The sequence below is a fragment of the Oryctolagus cuniculus genome, chromosome 1 (assembly GCF_964237555.1).
Source record: "Oryctolagus cuniculus chromosome 1, mOryCun1.1, whole genome shotgun sequence".
NCBI lineage: Eukaryota > Metazoa > Chordata > Mammalia > Lagomorpha > Leporidae > Oryctolagus > Oryctolagus cuniculus.
In genome coordinates this window covers 86,640,250-86,661,082 of record NC_091432.1, presented here as the reverse complement: position 1 = coordinate 86,661,082, position 20,833 = coordinate 86,640,250, and the positions used below count along the sequence as shown (strand labels likewise).

Below are 20,833 nucleotides of genomic sequence, written 5' to 3'. Positions count from 1 at the left end.
GGGGCAAGCTGCCAATGGAGCTGGGTAGAAAGTAGCTGGATGAGATGCCATTTTTCCACATGCAAACAGTGGCAAAGAGATTTGTTTATGCCTTGTCATGACTAGACAACCCAAATACCACCAAGCCTGCATCAGCAGTTGGGTCTGGGTTTTGTCATTGTCAGTCCCCCTGGTATTCAGAAGAGCTGCTGGCTCAGGAGGGCCAGCAGAGTTTAATTTCCAAATGCATCTGAAATCCTTTAAGCCCTTTGTTGGAGCCATTGCAAAATCATAGTGGGTATAAGCCTTTTTTCCCTTCAGTGGTTGCATCACAGTCACCAAGACAAGCACAACTGGCTCTCTCTCCAGAGAAACACTGGCATCCATGGTCCAAAGGTAAAGCATGCTGGGCCCTGGCTTGTTGAATTGCATTTCATTAGAGAGCCCAAGTGAGCATAGGCTGAGAGCAGCAGCCCCTCTGGGGAGTGGGAAGCAAGTGCCCTCTCTTTCTCCAGGGAAGGCAACAGCATATGGTATTCTGCCTGTGACACAAATGGTTAATTTCCACCAGCTTTTCTGTTGTTTCAGCAACTCTGGGATTAGAAAGGACAGGTTCTTTGCAATTCCCTCCAATATCTCACAAAGTTACTTTCCAAGTCTGCTTTTGTTCTGCTGATGCTCTTTCAGCAGCTTTGTTTTGCTAGGGCAGTAAACACTTGGCTTGGGATGGAATGGGATTTCACTGCTTTGATTTTCCTGTGCCTTTACCCAGGGTCTCCGGAACAATTAGTTTGAATCTTGAACTAGCTAGTGGTAAATGTTTCTCCTTTACATGCACACACAAACAACTTGCTTGCAGCTCTCTCTCTCCACTCCTTTCTGCCCTTCCATGTAAAGTTATTGTGGAATCATATTCGTGCATATGGAATATGAATCAACTAAAGCAAAGGCAAGATATTTGACAGAGTCGGTGGCAGTGGAAAGTTGTGTGTGTGTGTGTATACATGAGAGAGAGAGAATATTCTCCCTAAATTCTACAGGCCCAGTTGTTAATACTATTCCCATTTTATAGAAATTGAGGCGTAACTTGCTTGACTCATGACTATGTTACAAAATTATGCTTGATATGATTTCCTAATGCCTATAAGTAAAATGCTCCCATCTTTTTCTCAGCATTATCTGTGTAATCATGTCAGTGTGATTTCACTGTACCAAGTCCTAAGGCTGATAAATAATAATAGCTACAATTATTAAAATTTTTAATGTATTAGATGCTGTGCTTGGAGCTTTACGTACATATCCCACACAAAATTGCATGGCTGAAAATAATATTATTATTCACCATTTACAGACACCAAAACAGAAGGTAGGTACAGGTGTTGTTGCATGGTGGGTTAAACCTGAATCCCCTATGGGAGTGCCAGTTTGAGTCCTGGCTACCTCACTTCCAATTTACCTTCCTGCTAATGCATCCTTGGAAATACTAGATGATGGCTCAAGTGCTTGAGTCCCTGCCACCCCTGTGAGAGACCAAGATGGAGTCCCAGGCTCCTAGCTTTGGCCTGGCATAGCAAAGCATAATGGATGCTAAGGGCAATTGGGATTTGAGAAGTGAACCAGTAGATTGAAGATAATTCTCTCTTTCTTTCTCTCTCTCTCTCTCTCTCTCTCTCTCTCTCTGCCTTTCAGGTTGGTGAAAATAAACTTTTTTTAACAAAAGAAAACAGAATGTAATATTGTTAAATAAGTAATTCACTCCAGATCAGTGGGGATTTATAATTGTAACCCAAAGCTTCTGATTATAGTCTAAAACCTTCTCAGAGCCTGGTCCATTTGGTCTTCTGATTTTCTTAGGAAAAGCCCAAGAAGAGAATAGTTGTTTGATTATTTTCCAGTTTTTCAGAGTGTGAGTGCCAGTACTTCATTTCTAATGTACATACAGATGTATCTATTCAACATAGGGGAAAAGTGAGTTAGAGATAAATACTTCAGGGAAGCTGAAACAAAAACTTACTGAGGTTGTTATATGCTGGGTACTACGTTGGGTACAAAGATAAGATTCCCTGCTTTCAGGGTATCCACAGTCTCCAAAGGATAGAAACTCTTGGACACATATTTGGAACAGAATGCAGTGAGTCTGGTGAGGGGCCGTTGCATACATTGCCACACAATGTAATTGAGCCTCTGGGAGATCCCAGTGCTGACTACTCATCGTTTCCAGATACTGAAATTTGCACAGCTAATATAATTTCCGAAGGCAACAGTGTCACCAGCAGTTCATGAAAATGGGAAACAAACAACTGTAGCAAAAAAAAAAAAAAAAAAAAAAATGGGGGGTGGGTATAAAGGAACTAGAACTTCCTAGTCAAAACGTTTCTGAGGCTCCCACCCCTTGCTGAAGAGCAGAGCTACTCAGCCAAGTTATCCACATTACAAGTCCACAAATGGGCTGGCCAGACAGGATCCCCTTCCAAGGACACCCAGCACAGAGTATGCTGAGAAGGCAGAAAGTTGGGGAAGCCTCCCTCACAGCCCCAGGGGACTTGACTCAGGTGGACACCAAGTCCCGAGGGAACCAGTGAGAGCCTCTTCTGCAAAATTTGCACCACAAGACCTGCAGATGATGGCCTTTGCTTATAACTGAGACTCAAGAATGGCTATACTGGCCGGGCCATGAGAAGAGCAACTGAATATAGGACACTTGGGAGGAAAAGTGAAGGGAGAAACAAATAAAAAGGAGTACAGACAAGAGAGCTTACAGTCCCTGGAAAATGGAAAGAGAGCCCTTGAAATCTTTCTACTTCACTTGGGTTTCAGTGAGGTCTAATTGTACTTTCCTTTTTGAGTTCTGCATCATTTTCCTGTCTTGTTTTTACTAAATTCTTTTACAGTTGCTAATTTTTGTAGGTTTATGTTTCTTTCTACCAAAAGGTCCTTGACTAGAACACCTTCAACTCTTCTCGATGGAGTCATAAATTGACCTTTTTAATCTACCATTTCACTTTAGGATTCAGACTCAACCAAAACTACTTATTTAGGCCTTTGCTGCTTCTATTTCTTGGTTATAAGTTCTCTCTGCTCTAAAAGCCCATCGCCTACATGTTCAAGTGTCCACCTGCCAGCCAGCCTTTGAGATCCAGGGAGAAACTCCCCCCAGGGGCTTCTTTGAACCCTCCAGGCTACAACCAATCTCCTTTCCTCCATCAGGCTTTTCATGTAGGTATCCCAGCTCTGGTGTTTTCTTCCTTCTGTAGAGCTCTCAGTAGAGCTACCTTATCTCTTGTAATACAGATGCTTCTCAACTTATCATAAGGTCACATTCCAATATAAACCCATCGTGGGTTGAAAACACCACAAGTCAAAAATGAACCTAATACACCTAACCTACCAAACATCCTTGCTTAGCAACACGGTTATTAATAGATACAGGGTCATTTATTTACCCTTGTGATCCGGTGGCTGGCTGAGAGCTGCAGCTCACTGCCACTGCCCAGCACCATGACAGACCATTGCAGAGCACATTGCTAGCCCAAGAAAAGATCAAAGTGTAAAAAATAATTTCTACTGAATGCACATCCCTTTCACACCATTGTAAAGTTGACAAATTGCAAATTGAACCATCCTAAGTTGGTGACTGCTTGTATGTTAAAAGTTCTCTGAGCCAGACTTTTGTTTGTTTCCAGACTTTATTAATATTTAGCATTTAATAGACACTCAAATAAATTTTATAAATTTATAAATATTTATAAATTTATAATTTTATAAAATTACTGGATAAATTCAAATTACCAGAAAGCACAATTAACTGAAAAATGTCAATCCAATTTTGGAGGGAAAAATAGAAAAATTAGGTCATGTCAAATAGTAGCCAAAATACAAATGAAGTATACCCAGAGATCACTGCCAATGAAATCAAATCTTGACCTTAATCTCTAAGGTTTCTCCCACTACCAAAAAAAAATAATAATAATAATTCAATGCCTAGATAGTTCTATACTATATACAAGAAAACCTCAAACAAGTGTAAAATGTAGTTAAAAGGCAATACACATTTTCCATGAATGTTTTGAAATCTCCTTGTCCATCTGCAATATTCCACAGAAGACCTGTTTTTAGGAGCAAGTATTGAGATACTGCACATTTTTGGTAACAGAGACAGTCTTATTATCCACTCACCAAAATACTTATCATCAAAAACACATTGTATAATTATTTATTACATCCGTTTGCTTATCTTTCTTCTACTGGAATGTGAGAGAATGGCTTCTCATTTCCTTTTATTCACTGATGCATAGCATGTGTCTAGAAGAGTGCTTGGTGTGGAAAGTACAAACAATAAATAGAGGAATCAATGGTTGAATGATGAGTGAACAGGAAATATAAAAACACATAAGGTATAACCTCTGCCCTCAATGAGCATCCAGTTATGCTTAGTATGAAGTACACTTTCCAAGCTCTGCCCAGGTCCTCTACCAGGCCAGTGCCTCTTGCCCCAGTTGCTATAAACATTTGTTGCTAAGAGCTGGAAGTTGCCACCTACTTAGGAGAATTTCCCCCAGTAGATGGGAAATGTCCCCCTTGGAATGGCCTGGGAGGTTGTACATCATCTCTAGAAGAGAACGTTAGCTCAAACGGAGACTTCTTGCCCCTGGAGTGGGCAGGACTTGCAATGTCACTCACCATCCAGAGTTCCCCAAGGGGTCATGGGTGAATGCACATCTTTGTCTGGTTCTGTCTCATTCTAGGCTTTTCCCACTCAGTACCTGACAAGTTTGACCTGATAGTACTCTCTCAGAAAACTGTGGCATAAAACTCACCCTTTCTCAGGCTCTGCATCTCAAGAATCCAACCTCAAACATTTGGGATTATTTATCTAGTATGTGCCATGCAGTAGTTTTGAGACATTTTATCCCTCTGGAAGTTTAATCTTAACTTCACAATTCAGTTTGCAAGACAATTATCACCCCGATATACCCAAACTCATATAGACTAAATCATATACTTAATAAAAAAGCAGTTGGTCAAGGTGGGATCTGAACACTGATCTACCCACCAACTCAAGAATTTCTACCTCATATTATTGTACATTAGTGAAAGAGTTCATTCATACATTCAGGAGCACTTTAAAAAATGTTTATTTATTTGTTTTTATTATTTGAAAAGCAGAGAGAGAGAGAGAAAATGAAAATGAGTGAATCTTCTATATATAGGATTCAGTAGGCTGAAGCCAGGAACCAAGTGCTCCATCTGGATCTCCCAAGCAGGTGGCAGGGACTCAAGGACTTGAGCCATATTCTATGCTGCCCATGGGTTCTGATATGGGATGTGGCAATTCAAGTAGCAGCATAACCCAATGTGGCACAATGACGGATCCCACAGGAACATTTTTAATAACAAAAAGAAAACTGAACTTGGTTTCATGGCTGGCCCTCAGTTAACCAGAATATGTGACTGGTCACAACCTCCTAATCCCTAAAATCAAGCCCAGCTGGCTCTCCCTTCACAGTCTGATGAGAAAGCCTTGACTTAACAGTTCACACATTCCAGAATCTTTCAATACTTTTCACTGCCATCAGACCTTTAAGTAAATTCTCAGCACAATGGGGAAGCAGCTATCTGCTGACCTATTCTGTTGATTGATGAAGATATCAAAATGTTAAGTGATATTCCTCATGCCACATCACATCTCTTCATCAGACCCCAGCATTTTTGATTCTTTACTCGTGCCTCAGACTTTTAAATTGCTATCTTGTACCCACAGCTTTCACTAGTACTGAGAATGATGTTAGGAACATGTTTTGACCCTTATCTCTCATTAGCTGTGCCTGATTCCCCTGGTCAACAATGCGGTGAAAACATGAATTTGTGAGGAGTGATCATCTTTTTAAGACAGTATCTGCATTCTCATACAACAGATTAAATTGGAATTTGGGATGAATAATATGTAGAACTAAAATCTATGACATATTTAAATCTTACTGAAATGGGTAACTTATACATCCAATTCCTACTTGAGATACTTCTACTACTTTGCTTCCATAGCCCATCTGTCTCTTTTGAGATGTATTATATTGTCACAAAGGAGATTTTGAACTTCTAAACACCTTTTTAAAATTTTCTCCTGGTTTGAGCAAGCAAGAGGTTTTGAGCAAGCAAGAGGTAAGTAGTAGGTGGGTGGATTTCAGGCCAAAATGGGGCACAGGATGATAAAATAACAAAATGCCACTGGAATTGGAAATTGTGGTTTATTGATTCTTCAGTTCTTTCAATGAAATTAACAGGAAGAGATACAAGTTAATTATGAATCACTGTATTCTATCACTGATATTTTTGATCCTGTCAAAGCAATGCTCTAGATTTTCAGATCCTATCTATATTTGATTTTTGCTTGGGAACATTAGACTTTGTATAAAGGAAGAAAATTCAAAAAGGAGCTTTCATATAACTCTTTGGTATAAAAAAAGAAAATTGTTATGTGTTCCCTCTTATATATTAAAAGCAAAATTTATAACTACAACCCACAAATGGGTATGCTTTTTTTTATTTTGAACAACTCTACACTCTAAAGATGTATTTACCAAAATTAAGATTCTCAAACCTCTACATTCACTATAATAATAAACACTGGAAAGTCAACATCTCAACTGCTGATGAAAATGTGAAACCCAATGATCATGTTGCAGACTGGGAGGGCAGAGCCCTGTGCTTGCAGGTCTGAATTCAGCACAGTGTAAGCTAACTTTGTGATCTTGGACATTAGTTTACTCATTCTCCCTTGGCTTTGATTTCCTCAATATTGTATATTAAGAGAATAGTACTAGATAATATCTAGACAATCACATATATTTATGTGAATTCACATTTCATTAAATTCGTTTAAGTCCTTTGGAGAAATATCTCAGGACCTCCATAATATTTTCCCCAAATTATATGAATTTGGTTTCTCAGAGCATTTCTTTATAGGATATGGTGATATAAGAAAACATAACTTTCTCCCAAGAAACATTTGTCAAGTTAATACTGGCTTGTGTGAAATATATTGGTTCTATTAAAAGCATGTTGAGGCCAAGGAAAAATATGATGGGCACTGTGAATTGAAAGTACACTAGAGAAAAATCTGAGTGGTGACTCTGCAGAACTATTCAAGACTAAAAAGGTTGGACAGAAGACATAAATCTAGATAAGACAGAAGTCAAGTCTAAACAAATCAGCCAGTGCAGGAAGGGTGGAGGAAGCACTGTAGGTCACAGCAGACAGAGTCCAGAGTCTGGGGTCAGAGAATGGATAATAATAGCACTGAAGAACAGAAACCATCAAGCAGAGACCAGATTTTAGGACATAGCTCGTTCCCTCTCTATGCTGTTTACATTTCTCTCGGTATAGGTAGCTGTGCCCACGGATTCTCATTGTAGTAAGAATAATGTAAGATGTAACAATGACAGAGGAAAGATTTTGACTTAAGCAAGATATTGGCAAATATTTTGGAGGATTGGAAAATCAGAAGATTCAGATGGTTCAGAGATACCAGAGGCAGAAGATCAGATAAGAAATGAGAAAGCAGTCTGTCCTAGTCTTTCTCAGACACTTACTTTGTATGGAGGGAAAACAAGCCACTCCCTGCTTCCTTTGTAGTCTCACACCAAGTTGAACCAGTATGGCTAGCAACAGAGAACACACTCTAGGTAATGCAGGCATGGACACAATCCTCACCCTTATGGAGGATGCCATACAATAGCTGGCACAGCTTCATCTCTCTCACAGCAACTTCCCTTGAGCTCTACACAAAAGAACAATGCAGGAGCCTGCTCTGCATAAGAACTCCCTCTTACATATCTCCTTCTGGTTCTGTGTGAAGATGCTCTGACCCATTTCTCACACACACACACACACACAAAAGGTTTAAGACAGCATTTATTACAGAAATCCATGGCAACATTGAAGGTGCTGTGGACATAGTAGAAGTTCCTTTCCCAAAGGAGACTTCTATATCAATTGACTGACTAGAGAGAGATATTCTGTTGTATATTTTCAATAAACTTTCTAGTTGCCCTACAGAGAATGTACTTCTGCCAGGCAACAGCTAGGATGCTTTTTAGGAATCCAGGTAAGAGATGGTAGTGACTTGAAATTCTAACATTCTCCTATGTCTGTTTTGCTTACTTTCTAGGAACATCGAAAAATTATACATCTCTGTCCCGTTTGCATTAAGGTTGTGGCATGGGACTAGTTCCAATCAATGGGTTGGGGGCAGAAATAGTGTGTATCTCTTCCAGACCAGAGCATCTGATTGCTGGGTGAGACCTTCCTGTGCTGTCTTCCTCCTGCAACTGTGGCTGGTGGCATTCCAGATTATGGAGCCTTTTTCCTGGGAGGTCTGGAGTGAGAAAGAAGTGGAGAGTTCCCTGTTGATATGCAATGGATATGCAGCCTGAGTGAGAAGTAAACACTGGCTGTTTAAACCACAGAGATGTGGGGGTTATTTGTTCCTGTGGGAGAACCAGAATGTAATGTACCCTAACAAATGTATCAACTAACTATAGAAATGCTGAAAAGTAACCAGATTTGAGATGCAGTTCAGAGACTTAATTGGCAGTGCTTTCTGACAGAATGGAGATAAATGGCTAAAGAAAAATCATGACAGTGATCCCAACAGTTAGCCGCGACTGACATTGCTAATCAATTATAACTCTTGTTCCTGCTAAACTCAATTTCATAATCTTTGTTAATACAGTGCTATAAAAATATAATAGATCAAGGAGAAGTGAAAATTATGACTTTCCAAACCTGGAGCTGTATAATCTCTTGCATCTTCTAGCTCTAAACAGCTTTAACTCTACAAAGAAGCATAGAGACATATGGTTGGAATTTTATTTTGTAATCATTGAAGTAGTTGGGATGAAGCTAACCAACCAAATTCTTTTCAATCTCCCCAAAAGGTACAATGGAGGACATTTCTATGACATTACTAACTGCAGAAAAAGTCAAATTGTAACAGAAGCACTAGAAGAAAGTTACTTCAGTAAATATTTTATGATAACCAGAAAATAACTATTCAGGCATAATAGCTGTTGGTAGATTTAGATATTCAAAATACCTTACTCTAAAACTAATATTTGATTGGACTAAATTTAAAAGGGAATTTGAAAAGTTCTTTGTTTTTGAAAGTCTTGCTTTCAAAGAGTATGGCTCTATTTATTGCTCCGCCACCTTGGACAAGTCACTCTAATGTCTCTGAGTCTTAGTCATTTGTAAATCAGGAGTAATTATGAAATTTGTTTTGAGAATTAAATGAAGTAATATGTATAAAATGCTTGGTAACCTACACAATACTGATCTAATATGCAGAATTATTATTCTTAAGAGTGAACTACAGAGATTTCTCTTTTATTTTTGAGTCCACATATAATACTGATGAGGCTATGTAGGAAACATGAGAAGTCCAACTCACTATAAATTTGAATCATGACACAATGGCATTTTCAATAATCACTGGGCTGCTGATCCTATGTATCAACTCATGTGGGAGAAAAATGAAATCACTATTCACTGTAAACATTATTAGAACTAATGAAATCAGCAGAGCGTGCTCTCATTAATTCAAGTATTCGTTAAGCAGTTGATGGTGGTAATCTTAGCGACATTCTCCCCACCCCCAAACGAACACTACCTTGAAGATGGTGATAGAAAAATGTATCTGAGCCTAGCTCCCAACTCACTCCAACACGTTTCTCAGTTCTTTAGATATTTAGCAGTGATATTAGAGTGTGACAGCTGAGCACCAAAGATAAACAGGTACTGAAGGAAGTAGGAGAGATGAGTGAAAAGAATCTCTAAGTGACCTTTCAGTTTAATGCCACAGCTAGAACACAATAGCATTTTAATCATCAGGTGAAGTAGATATGTTATAATTCTATTACAGGCCTGCCATGAAAAATAAAATAAAATAATCTGGGCAACAATTTAGGAGCATGATTAAATCCAGTAATGGGTGTGATACAATTTTAAAGAGTTTCTGTAATTAGGTTCTGAATAAATTCTATCATATCTTGATTTTTTTACCCTTTGGGAAATTCAGTAACTTAGATAAGATACGTAATGTCTGTTCTCTAAGACATTAGTTTTAGTTAACAGCTAATTAAGTCCTAATTTTTGATATCAAATTTCCTCTTTGCATTTATATCCAGGTCTACACAGCACGAAGCAATTAAAAAGTAGAACAATTATACAGTAAGTCTGGGAAACTACCCCACAGGGCACACTGGACTCTCAATCTGCCTGGAGTAGATGGTTGAGTTCAAAATAATCTGAGGGCCTGTTTGTGAACTATGAATGTATCTGTAAGTTTCAGATTTTCCACTAACTCACTGAGCAACTTACAATATGCCAGCTATTTATGTTAGGCAGTAGGAGTATAAAAATTATTTAAACCTCTCTTCCCTTAATGTGCTTAGAGCCTAGTGAAGAAAGTCACACAAACCACACTGAAACAACATGGCAAATCTTGAGAGAGCCACAGCTCACACTGGATTTCAGCACACCTCAAAGAGCTGATAACTAGCTGGATTTTGAAGACATGCTGGGTGGACATTGTGAATCAGCTCCTGGACCTCTTGGGATGCCTGCATCCCATATCAAAGGGCCTGGGACGGAGTTCTACCTCTCTCTTCCAATACCAGCTTCCTGATAATGCACACACCCCGAGAGGCAGCAGATAATGTCTCAAATGTTTGGATCTTTCTCTCTCTCTCTCTCATTCTGCATTTAAAGTAAATATAAATAAATAAAACCATTTTTAAAAGACACATGACAGTTACTCAAGTAAATAAAGACAAAAAAGGTCATTTCAGATGCAGGGAACAGTTTGATCAAAGACATCCAGGAGCTGCATATTTGGGAGCACTGATGAGCTCAGCTTGGAGTGTGTTGTGGGAAAACAAAATAATCCTAGCAATATCTTAATATAAAAAAAGTCAAAGGTCAAGTAAGAGTTAAGGGCTGGGAATATACATAGATTTCAGACTCTTCAGCTAATTAAGAGGGGAAGAAATCAGAGAAATAGATCAGAAAATGCCACTGGGACGCTGCAGAACACCCAGGCTAAGACAAAGAAATCATGAAAGGGCAGTAGGTAACTGATCAGAATGGTAGAATACGACCCACGGAAGGAATCAAGAATGGTGAAAGTTTCAAGCAGATGACCAACAACGTCAAGTAAAGAATAAATACAACTTAAGAAGAGCCTAAAATAATACACATTGTATTGAGCAGTATGAAGAGCATTTGCAACCTCTTAGAAAGTAGTTCAATGGTGTGGTGGTCAGGGGAGTAAGGAGGAAGAGATAGATCTTGGACAGTGCTTCTTAACTAAGAATGGGAGTGAGATGAAGAAAATCTAGGTCAAAAGAGGATCGTTTTAAGCTGAAAGAAATTGAAGGCATTAGAGATTGACGGGAAAGAATGACTAGAAAGCAAGAGATTAGATACATAGGGAAGATAAAAGAATGTCACAACAGATTTCTGCAGAAATCTGATAAGAATATCCTTGAGTGTGGTGGTGCTTTTAATAACTTTTGGTCATACCCCACTGTACAAAATACATCTCAATCAAGATCCAGTATACACACAAAGAAGTACACACCACCACAGGTGTAAAACAAATAACTTGTCATTAGACAGTTCTTCCCTTCCTACACGTTAGCTATCTGAAATTAACCATTATGGTTTTCTTTGGAGACCTTGAGCTAAGAGAATTGTGCAACTGTCAAGTTGAGAGCACTAAGCATAACACTTGGCACCCTACAGGTGCAAGGTGCTTATTGATTGGAATGTAGTTTGTGATATAGTGTAGAAGTGTGCTGTGTAACCAGCCTTTGTGTTTATACTGTTTATCCAACAGATCAATAGTGTGTGATGAAACTTTGACTGTTTCAGACAATCTGGCTCCATGTGCTCATTTAACAAATATTTATTGAGCACTGACTATGTGCCAGGCACTATTGTAGGTGTAGGGATACAGTGTGACCCAGAATGACGTGGTCCCTGCGCTCAAGTTGCTCGTGTTTTCTGTTGGAGAGGAAGAGAGATGACTCTGTGTGTGTATGTGTGTGTGTGTGTGTGCTGGTGAGATGAGAAAGGGGGGAGACAATAAGCATGCAGGAAGAGAGGACAGCATGTGTGAGCTTCAGGCTGGGGACAACATGGAGCATAGTGCTGGCATGTTTGAGGAACTGAGGCAAGGCCAACGTGGCTGCAGCCCAGTGATGGGGAGGAAAGGGCCCAGATTGTACTAGGCCTTGCAGGCATGGTGAAAATATGGGAAGCCATTTCAGACGGGGAATGATGAACAGATTGTCATTCCTGGATGTACCTCAGCGTCCAAACACTTAGCCCATTGTTTATCTTACTGAGGCCTCTCTCAGCTGGCAGATTAGTCTAAGCTCTGGTTTCCATTTGGCTTTGTTTGCTCTTGCTCCAAATGTAAGTATTGCTGAGCAGGGTCTACATTTGAGCCACTTCCCTTTTACCCTCACAATTTATTTTAATTGTCTTGGGCCCCTTCTGCTTCTACCCAATCCAGCTTTCAGCTCAAATGGAAATAGGAATCTTCTGGAGAAATTTATAAAGATCCTGGGGTTTACAAAACAGATACTACCAAGTGCTCAAAACCGTTCTAGAAGAAAGCCTAAATTTTAATATTAAAACATAAAACAGTACAGAAATATTGTTCGCTTTTTAGAGTGGAGGATTTTGTCTTCATTCTAGTGATTTAATTCCAAACTGGAAATCTTGAAACTGCTAACTCCATTTTCCTTCTCAGTGTCCTTCTGTACTTCCTGTTGCCTGGGAGGCTCAGAAGCTCCAGGGTCACCTCCTTTTCCTTCCCTCAGCTGCAGATCTGGTCTAGTGGAAGAGGCTGACTGCATGAAATGCACCAGGCCGGGTGTGGCAAGGGAAATGTGAGCTCCTTATGTCATGCGTCTGGAACTTGGCTGGTGTCTGGTAGGAGCAAATCCCCAGGCTTAATGATTAACCAGAACGACAACAGAAGCCTGCCCAAGGTGGGCGCCCAGGAATTAAGCACGGCTGCATCTTAGGGCAGCCTTGCCCTCAAAGCCATGGCCATAGAGCTGATGCACTTTTGTGCGGATTTTATTTAAAATACCTGCCCTCTGCCAGGTAGACCATGAAGCCACCCCACAGCAGCCACTTGCACCTGGATAGGAAGGCTGGTGTTACTTTAGGGGAGAAAACAGGAACTGTTAGCTGTGTAATTATCTCCACTCCATTTGCTAACCTTCAGCTTCTGCCTCTTATGCTTTCTGAGACTCCCCCTCCAACCCCATTAAATCAGCTCCAATTCTAGGAAGTTTTGTGCTTTCTCTCAGTTCTTTGTAGCTATCAGATAGAATCTTCTTAAAGTTTCTTTCCTATGGATGCAGTGAAATAACTAACTCACCAAATAAATAGGGTTTTGAGTCCAAGCTCTGTTGTACTGCTTAAGCAATCTAACCTCATGGAACCTCATTTTCTCAAATATGTAATAGTTCCTGCTATAGCAGAAGCTGCCTCATTGGGTTATTGTGAAGATTAAATCAAATAAGATAATGTAGGCTGGCACCGCGGCTCACTAGGCTAATCCTCCGCCTTGTGGCACCGGCACACCGGCTTCTAGTCCCGGTCAGGGCGCCGGATTCTGTCCCAGTTGCCCCTCTTCCAGGCCAGCTCTCTGCTGTGGTCAGGGAGTGCAGTGGAGGATGGCCCAAGTGCTTGGGCCCTGCACCCCATGGGAGACCAGGAGAAGTACCTGGCTTCTGCCATCGGATCAGCTCGGTGCACCGGCCGTAGTGCACTGGTCGCAGCGGCCATTGGAGGGTGAACCAACGGCAAAAGGAAGACCTTTCTCTCTGTGTCTCTCTCTCTCTCACTGTCCACTCTGCCTGTCAAAAAAAAAAAAAAAATAAGATAATGTATAATGTCTGGCACATAGTATGTGCTCAACAAAAGTTGACCATTAATATTGTCTCTTACTAACCTGGGCAGGAATGAATTAACCAGGGATTGATCTTGTCATATAGAAATTTTAGAAACTTGAAGAAAATCCAAAGTCTGTCCACTGCAGCTCAATGGATATTCTTTAGTGGTGCAGAATTTAGACAATATTTGGCTCCGTCAGCTTGAGCCACCAAGGTTAGGTGGGTTGGATAGGGCTGAATGCCACCTGCTAAACACAGTTTGTGCAATGCAGATGTTCTTCAAAACAGAATGCTCTTCCCAACAAATGGATTCATGTGATGGAAATACTAAATGTTTTTAAATTTAGAATCAAAATGCAGAGACAGACTAGTCCCAAGTTAATAAACTCAGGATTCCAAAGTCCTAATTTCCTAGAATTTGGTGAAGTTCTCCCAGACACTGCTCGTGGGTGAGTTTAGAAACAGCATGATAATCAATTCCATGTTTCCTCATTTGTCTGTAGCTATCCCCACACCCGAGTTCTCTGCTTTCTTGTGGCTAAACAGTCTTCTCACTGGGCCTTCCGGACACTCATTTCAATAACCCTCCATTGCAATAACTCACAGCAGATTTAATGAACCTTGGATGGAGTTGTGGGCTCTGTAGAAAGTGTTCCAGAAATACGATCCTTCTCCTTAATGTCTTTTCAAGTCTTCCATTTGTTAGCAAAATCGTACTTATTATTTCAAAAAAAGACTTATTTATTTATTTTAAAGAGTTACAGACATAGAGAGGGAGAGACTGAGAGAGAGGTCATTCATCCTCTGGTTTACTCCCCAGTTGGCTTCAATGGCCAGGGCTGGGCCAGGCCAAAGCCAGGAGCCAGGAGCTTCATCTGGGTTTCCCACAGGGGTGGCAAAGGCCTAAACACTTGGGCCATCTTCTGCTGCTTTTGCCAAGCAGTTAGCAGGGAGCTGGATCATAAGTGGAGCATCCAGGAAAGGAGCCTGTGCCACATGGAATGCCAGCATCACAGGCAGTAGCTTTATCTACTGTGCCACAGCTGCAGCCCCTTTTTCTTGTTCTGAAACATGCCTACTTCTAGACCTTTGCTTATTATGTCCACTTCCAAAAATTCTGTTCCCATTACCTACTGGCCTTCCTCCCTCTCCAGTCCCCTCCCCATTATCTCTAGTTGTCAATATTTTCCCTAGCTATTTAAGCTCAACTCGCATATAACTCCACTTTGCAGCTTTTCTCTTGCCTTTACATATCCCTCTTCCTCTTCCTCTAAGCCTCAGCTTAGAGTTCTTACCTTATTCAAATTATTACTTGGAGTATCATTTTCTATCTATAAATTTCTTTTTCCTATCTCAGTACAATATTACTAGAAAGAGAAACCTGTGTAATTCACTTTTGTCTCCCACAACACTTACAGAACCCTACAGCAGATACTTAAGGTTCAGTGACTGATCCAGTACATTCATTCATTCAACAAACACTTATTAACTACCCACTACAGACCAGGCACTGTTCTAGGTGCAAGGGATACATGGATGATTCAACAAAATCCCTGTCCTTGACAAGCTCACTTTCTGTGTGAATAAATCCTAGTATTGCTTATAAATCATAGATTCAGGATGTTAAAAAAAAAACCCTGATTCTACCACAGACAAGAAAGTATTGAAAGTATTTAACTTCTTTGTTATTTCTACACTGATTTTGCCCTTTAATTAATATTTAATTAAAATTCCTCCCATTTACTGTGTATTATTTGCTGGGAGCTATGCTCATACTTTAATAGAAATCATTTTTGTTTGACTTTCACAACAATGCTAACAAGTAGGAATTAGTATTATGTTTGAGAAAACAATGGCTCATGAAGGCTGAATAACCTACTGAAGCACATGAAAATAAGTAAATGAAAGGGTTGGGGTTTGGACCCTGACTCCAAAGACATACAGCCTATCCACTACTGTGTTTTACCACTGTGGACTTTGAGACAAGAGTCTCCATGCCAACAGAATAACCCCTGGATATATACACTGTGCACTTGCTGGTCCGCTCCCTTGGCATAGTTTCCCTGAAACCCATCTTCGTTGCCAAAACTTTGCACATTCCTTTTGATATACATTACTAACTGAAGACATGCTCTCCATAAATGTTGATAAGTTTAATTTCTGCATTTATAAAATACATGTTGCCAACAGTTTCTTTGTCCAGAGAACATATGTTAAGAGAGCATTGTTTAACTGAGGTTCACCATATCACATGCAGGGACAGCCCAACCTCTTGGCAGGATTGTTATCCCCTACATACCTAATAAGTCCAACTTCTCACAAAGTTTCATATTCCACACACTGAAGCAATGATGAATGTGAAAACTGCCTGCTAATTTGCCAATTACAACTTCAATTTAAGATGACCCTAATGAGATTTTATGTGATTTTATCCAAGATCATTTCTGGGACAGCCAAACCCAAATAAAACCTTAGTGGTAGAGTTGCAAAGTCTTTTAAATAAGAAACTCCAAAGAGAGCTCCCAAGGGAAAAACTGTTTTTGAACTTGGTATCTCCACACTGTCTGAAACACATTCCTCATTCAGTGAATGTTTGTTCATTAAAATCAGTGAGTAAATGACTTATTTTTAAAAGAGGGAAAGAAAGAAACGAAAAGGGAAGAAAAGAGTTGATCCCCGATTTCTGCCTCCACTATCCGGGATCAGTATGTGGTATGAGCCAAGTAAGTGAATTGCTTTGATTCTGCTTCTCGTGGAGAGTGAGGATAATGTTATTTGACTTGATTGCTGTGAAGACTCAAAATCATGTTAGTCCATGGGAGGTCCTCACAGGTGTTTCTCTACTCCAAAAAAGACAATCTACTTGGTTAAACTGCATTTTACTGCAACACATACATCTGAAAAGTTAGATTAAGTATAGGATGCATTCTTAGTATCCTGATTTAAAAGTTCTTGCTTTCTGGGGACAAGGGTTTTCTTTGCTTGTAAACAGTTATCGAGTGGCCAGCGGCAAGTCTTGAGTTACTTTACTTGTCAGGAATTTGGCTGTGGCACAGTATCTCACATGGGCCAGGTTATTGTGCTGCTTGAAATGTCTGCTGCAGGACTCACAGGAAGGCTATGAATAACTCCATTTAGCACTTAAGCAGTGAGAATGTCATAACAGAGCAACTTTCAAAGAACCAGAAATTCCAACTCTCCTAAATAGGGGATTATTCCTCTAATTTCCCAGAGGTTTTCATTCCAATGATCTGATCTGCTGTGTCCTGACAGCTTGGCTATTGACGTGTGAATGAAGGGAAGTAAAGTGAGCAAGAACCCAAGAAGACACTCAAGAGCACTTGAGGCATAACACCCAGATAGAGTTCTCGGCTCCTGATTTTGGCCTGGCCCAGCCCTTGGCTATTGCCTGAAGTTATGGGAGTGAACCAGCAGGCGGGAGATCTCTCAGTTTCTGTCTTTCAAATAAATAAATAAATAAATAAATAATTTTTTATAAGTCTTTTTTTTTTTATTTGACAGGTAGAGTTACAGCGAGAGAGACAGAGAGAAAGGTCTTCCTTCGTTGGTTCACTCCCCAAATGGCTGCTACTGCCAGCGCTGCGCCGATCCGAAGCCAGGAGCCAGGCGCCCACCCCACCCCACCCCGCCTCCCATGTGGGCGCAGGGACCCAAGCACTTGGGCCATCCTCCCCCACCCTCCCGGGCCACAGCAGAAAGCTGCACTGGAAGAGGGGCAACCGGGACTAGAACCGGGTGCCCATATGGGATGCCTGTGCCGCAGGTGGAGGATTAACCAAGTGAGCCACGGCGCCGGCCCCAAATAAATAAAATTTTAAAGAGAGCACTTGAGGTAGGAGAAGGTAATGTCAGTTCATCTGTTCATTTGTTCTGCAGTCATTTCCATTTGCCACCACCAGTATATGGGTAAAGCCTCTTGTACATACAGCAGACTATCAACAAATGTTAACTTCCTCTCCTGGAAGAGATCCTCTTAACACAGCCACAGTATTCAGGCAAAATTTCAAAGGTGATCAAAGAAAAACAAAGAAAGTGTTGGGCAGCAGCTTTAGCAGCAACTAAGCTATGTGGCCTTGAGCAAAGTTTTCCAGTAACCCTGTTGAATGACAACCATTTATAAGTTAATCATCTTTCTACTTGCTTATCAGTTCTATTAGATAGGTGTTACTATCCTCACTGTTACAGATAAAGACAGTTATTCTCAAAAATGTTAGAAAGTTTCCTAATAACACACAGCTTATTAAGGAATTTAAATCCAAGATCTATTTGCAAATTACAGTTTCACCATACCCTGAGGATTTCAGCTTTGAGATGTCACCTTTAAGTTCTAAATATCTACATCATTTATTATCCAATTCATTCAGGAATCTTGAAGTACTGCTACTCAGGTTCCCTTATGCTAGATGAAGTTGAGTGAAATAAGAAAGAATGAAATATGAAATGTAAGATCTATATTGACAGGGGCTAATGCTGTGGTGTACCAGGTAAAGCCACTGCCTGCAACACTGGCATCCTTGTGGGTGACAGTTTGAGACCTGACTACTCCACTTGCAATCCAACTGCCTGCTAATGTGCCTTGGAAAACAGTGGAAGGTGGCCCAAGTGCTTGAGCCCCTGCACCCATGTGGGATCCAGAAGAAGCTCCTGGCTCCTGGCTTGGGCCTGGCCCAGCCCTGGCAGTTTGAGACCACTTGGTGAACCAGTGAATGGAAGATTGATTTCTCTCTCTCTCTCTCTCTCTCTCTGTCTCTTCCTCTCTCTGTGTAATTCTGACTTTCAAATAAATGAATCTTTTTAAAAAAATCTATATTGTCACACACACAATTATCATAATACTAGACAGAAGTAGGAACAGTCCTTGGGGTGGGGGGGTGGGAGGTTTTAGAAAAATGACTCAGAGACTTCAGAAGAGAGAAGAACTGAGTCGTGAAGAACCTTGCTTTTATCTCATGGGCACAAAACTGCTGTGCTTTCTCTGTCCTCTACTTAGGTTGAGAGAACCCATCTGTGAACTGAGAGCTTTATATTATTTTGAACAATTTTAAGGTAAGAGAACCCAAGTGCCCATAATAAAATCCATTTCAAAGTGCTTGCTTTATGTCAGCTAAGGGTTGGTTCATCTAAATCCTTTCATCATCTTTACCAGCTCTTTTATAAATCATGCACACACAGACATCCAAATAATTCAGAAGTCTTACTGTCAAGCCTCTCCTCTCGGTTCAAGGAGAGAACGGAGAGGGTTTGAATTTCAAGTCTGTGACTAAATGGAGCTATACTTTGTTGGAAATAATAGTACAGCTAGAGCAAACAAAGGTAGTACTCACCATGTGTCAAGTGTGGCTATAAATATTTCACATCTGCTATTTATTACATGCAATCATTCTATGAGATGGATGCTGTTAATAGTCCCATTTTGCATATTAAGAATCTGTGACACCAAAAGTTTAAATAATTGGTCAGAGGTGACCCAGCTAAGATCAGAGCCCAGGTATAAATTAACAAAGCTGAATTCTCAAGAATTCTCCCCTCACCACCATTGAACATGGTCTCCTTCTGTGCTTACACGAATTGATTTAATAGCATGATTCTAGTATTTAGGGAAAATCAAAAGTGTTTTTTCTTACTGTAAACTTTTTGTTTTATATATATTAATAGTTTTCATGATCTAAATTATGTGGTCTTACATTTGAAAAATTATTTTTAAAATGTTTATAGTGCTACTATATTATATAACAGTATGCTATTTTTCTAACAATAATTATAAATCAAGATCACAATAGGAAATTTTAAAAATACAACATTTTATAAAGACAGCAAAGATCACTATGAGAAAACTACTATTTACATTCTGGAGTATTTCCTTTTAAATTATTTTCTTTGTACATAGCTATGCATTTATTCTCTTAACATACACACTGGGGACCATGTGTACCCCATTTAGTATCTTGATCTTTGTCCCTGTTTTCTTATTAAAAATCTTTTGAAAGTCCCATTTTAAGGGCAGAAAAATGAACACTCTCTTATTTAACCAAAGCTCTGTCTTAAGAATTTGTGTTGTTTTCCTTTTCCATATTAAAATAAATGCTTCAGTAAACATCAGTATGCATTTTTATAACTGGTATTACCTTCTGAAACTTTGTTAGGAACATATTGGCCTTAGTCAATTCATTTCGTAAATACTTATGAATTCTATGATGTGCTGCCTATAGTAGAGGGGCTGTGCTGTCACAGGGACATAAAGGATGAATGTGGTTCAATATCTCTGTACGTGGGACTACTGCTGCACTTGAGCGGCTGTTCCAGTGGTTCACCCCACGTGAGATGGCTAAGAGTGCATGTCACCGAATCAGATACACATGAAGAATCACATTTTCCAGTTTCAAAGGTGAAAAATCATCTCATCATTTTCGTTGCATTTTTTTATTTCTAGTGAGGTTAGACCTTTTTGATATTTATTATTCATAAATGTTTAATTTTTAAACTCTTGTTCAAGGCCTGGCCTAATTGAAGGAATTTCTCCTTTTATATTTCTTTACAACTTGAGAAAATGTATATCAAAAATATTCCCTGGAAGCCTTAATGTCGTCTTTTAGTACCCATGAATGTCAAGGTCAGACTTTTAAATACTTCGGATCTCAGAAATCTGGGTTATTAGAGAACAACGAAATGGAGTCAATGTCTGCCAGAAGAGTTTAGAATGGCCTGGGCAGGGACATTAAGCAAAATTGAGCAGAAGATATAAAATCTGTGGATATCCTGGCTTCAGGAAGTTAAACACATGTGTCAGTAGTCAAAGAAGTTCTTTCTACAGGTTAAAGCCCCTGTAAGGCAAACTATTTCTTAATGTAAATTAATATAGC

General features: G+C 39.8%; 2 long non-coding RNA genes across 5 annotated transcripts in view; one reads left to right on the top strand and one right to left on the bottom strand.

Annotated features, from left to right (window-relative positions):
• LOC103349689 (uncharacterized) overlaps positions 1-20,833 on the bottom strand; it is a 108,436-nt gene that overhangs the window by 53,792 nt on the left and 33,811 nt on the right. The window lies entirely within an intron of this gene.
• The window catches only part of LOC103349685 (uncharacterized), a 49,494-nt gene that overhangs the window by 12,147 nt on the left and 16,514 nt on the right, over positions 1-20,833 (top strand). Inside the window, exon 3 of one of the 2 annotated variants that reach the window (XR_517841.4) lies at positions 18,964-19,019. The exons of the other annotated variant lie outside the window; for it this stretch is intronic. This is a non-coding gene — a long non-coding RNA (uncharacterized lncRNA). The remainder of the gene's footprint in view (positions 1-18,963; positions 19,020-20,833) is intronic. 2 annotated transcript variants of the gene reach the window in all.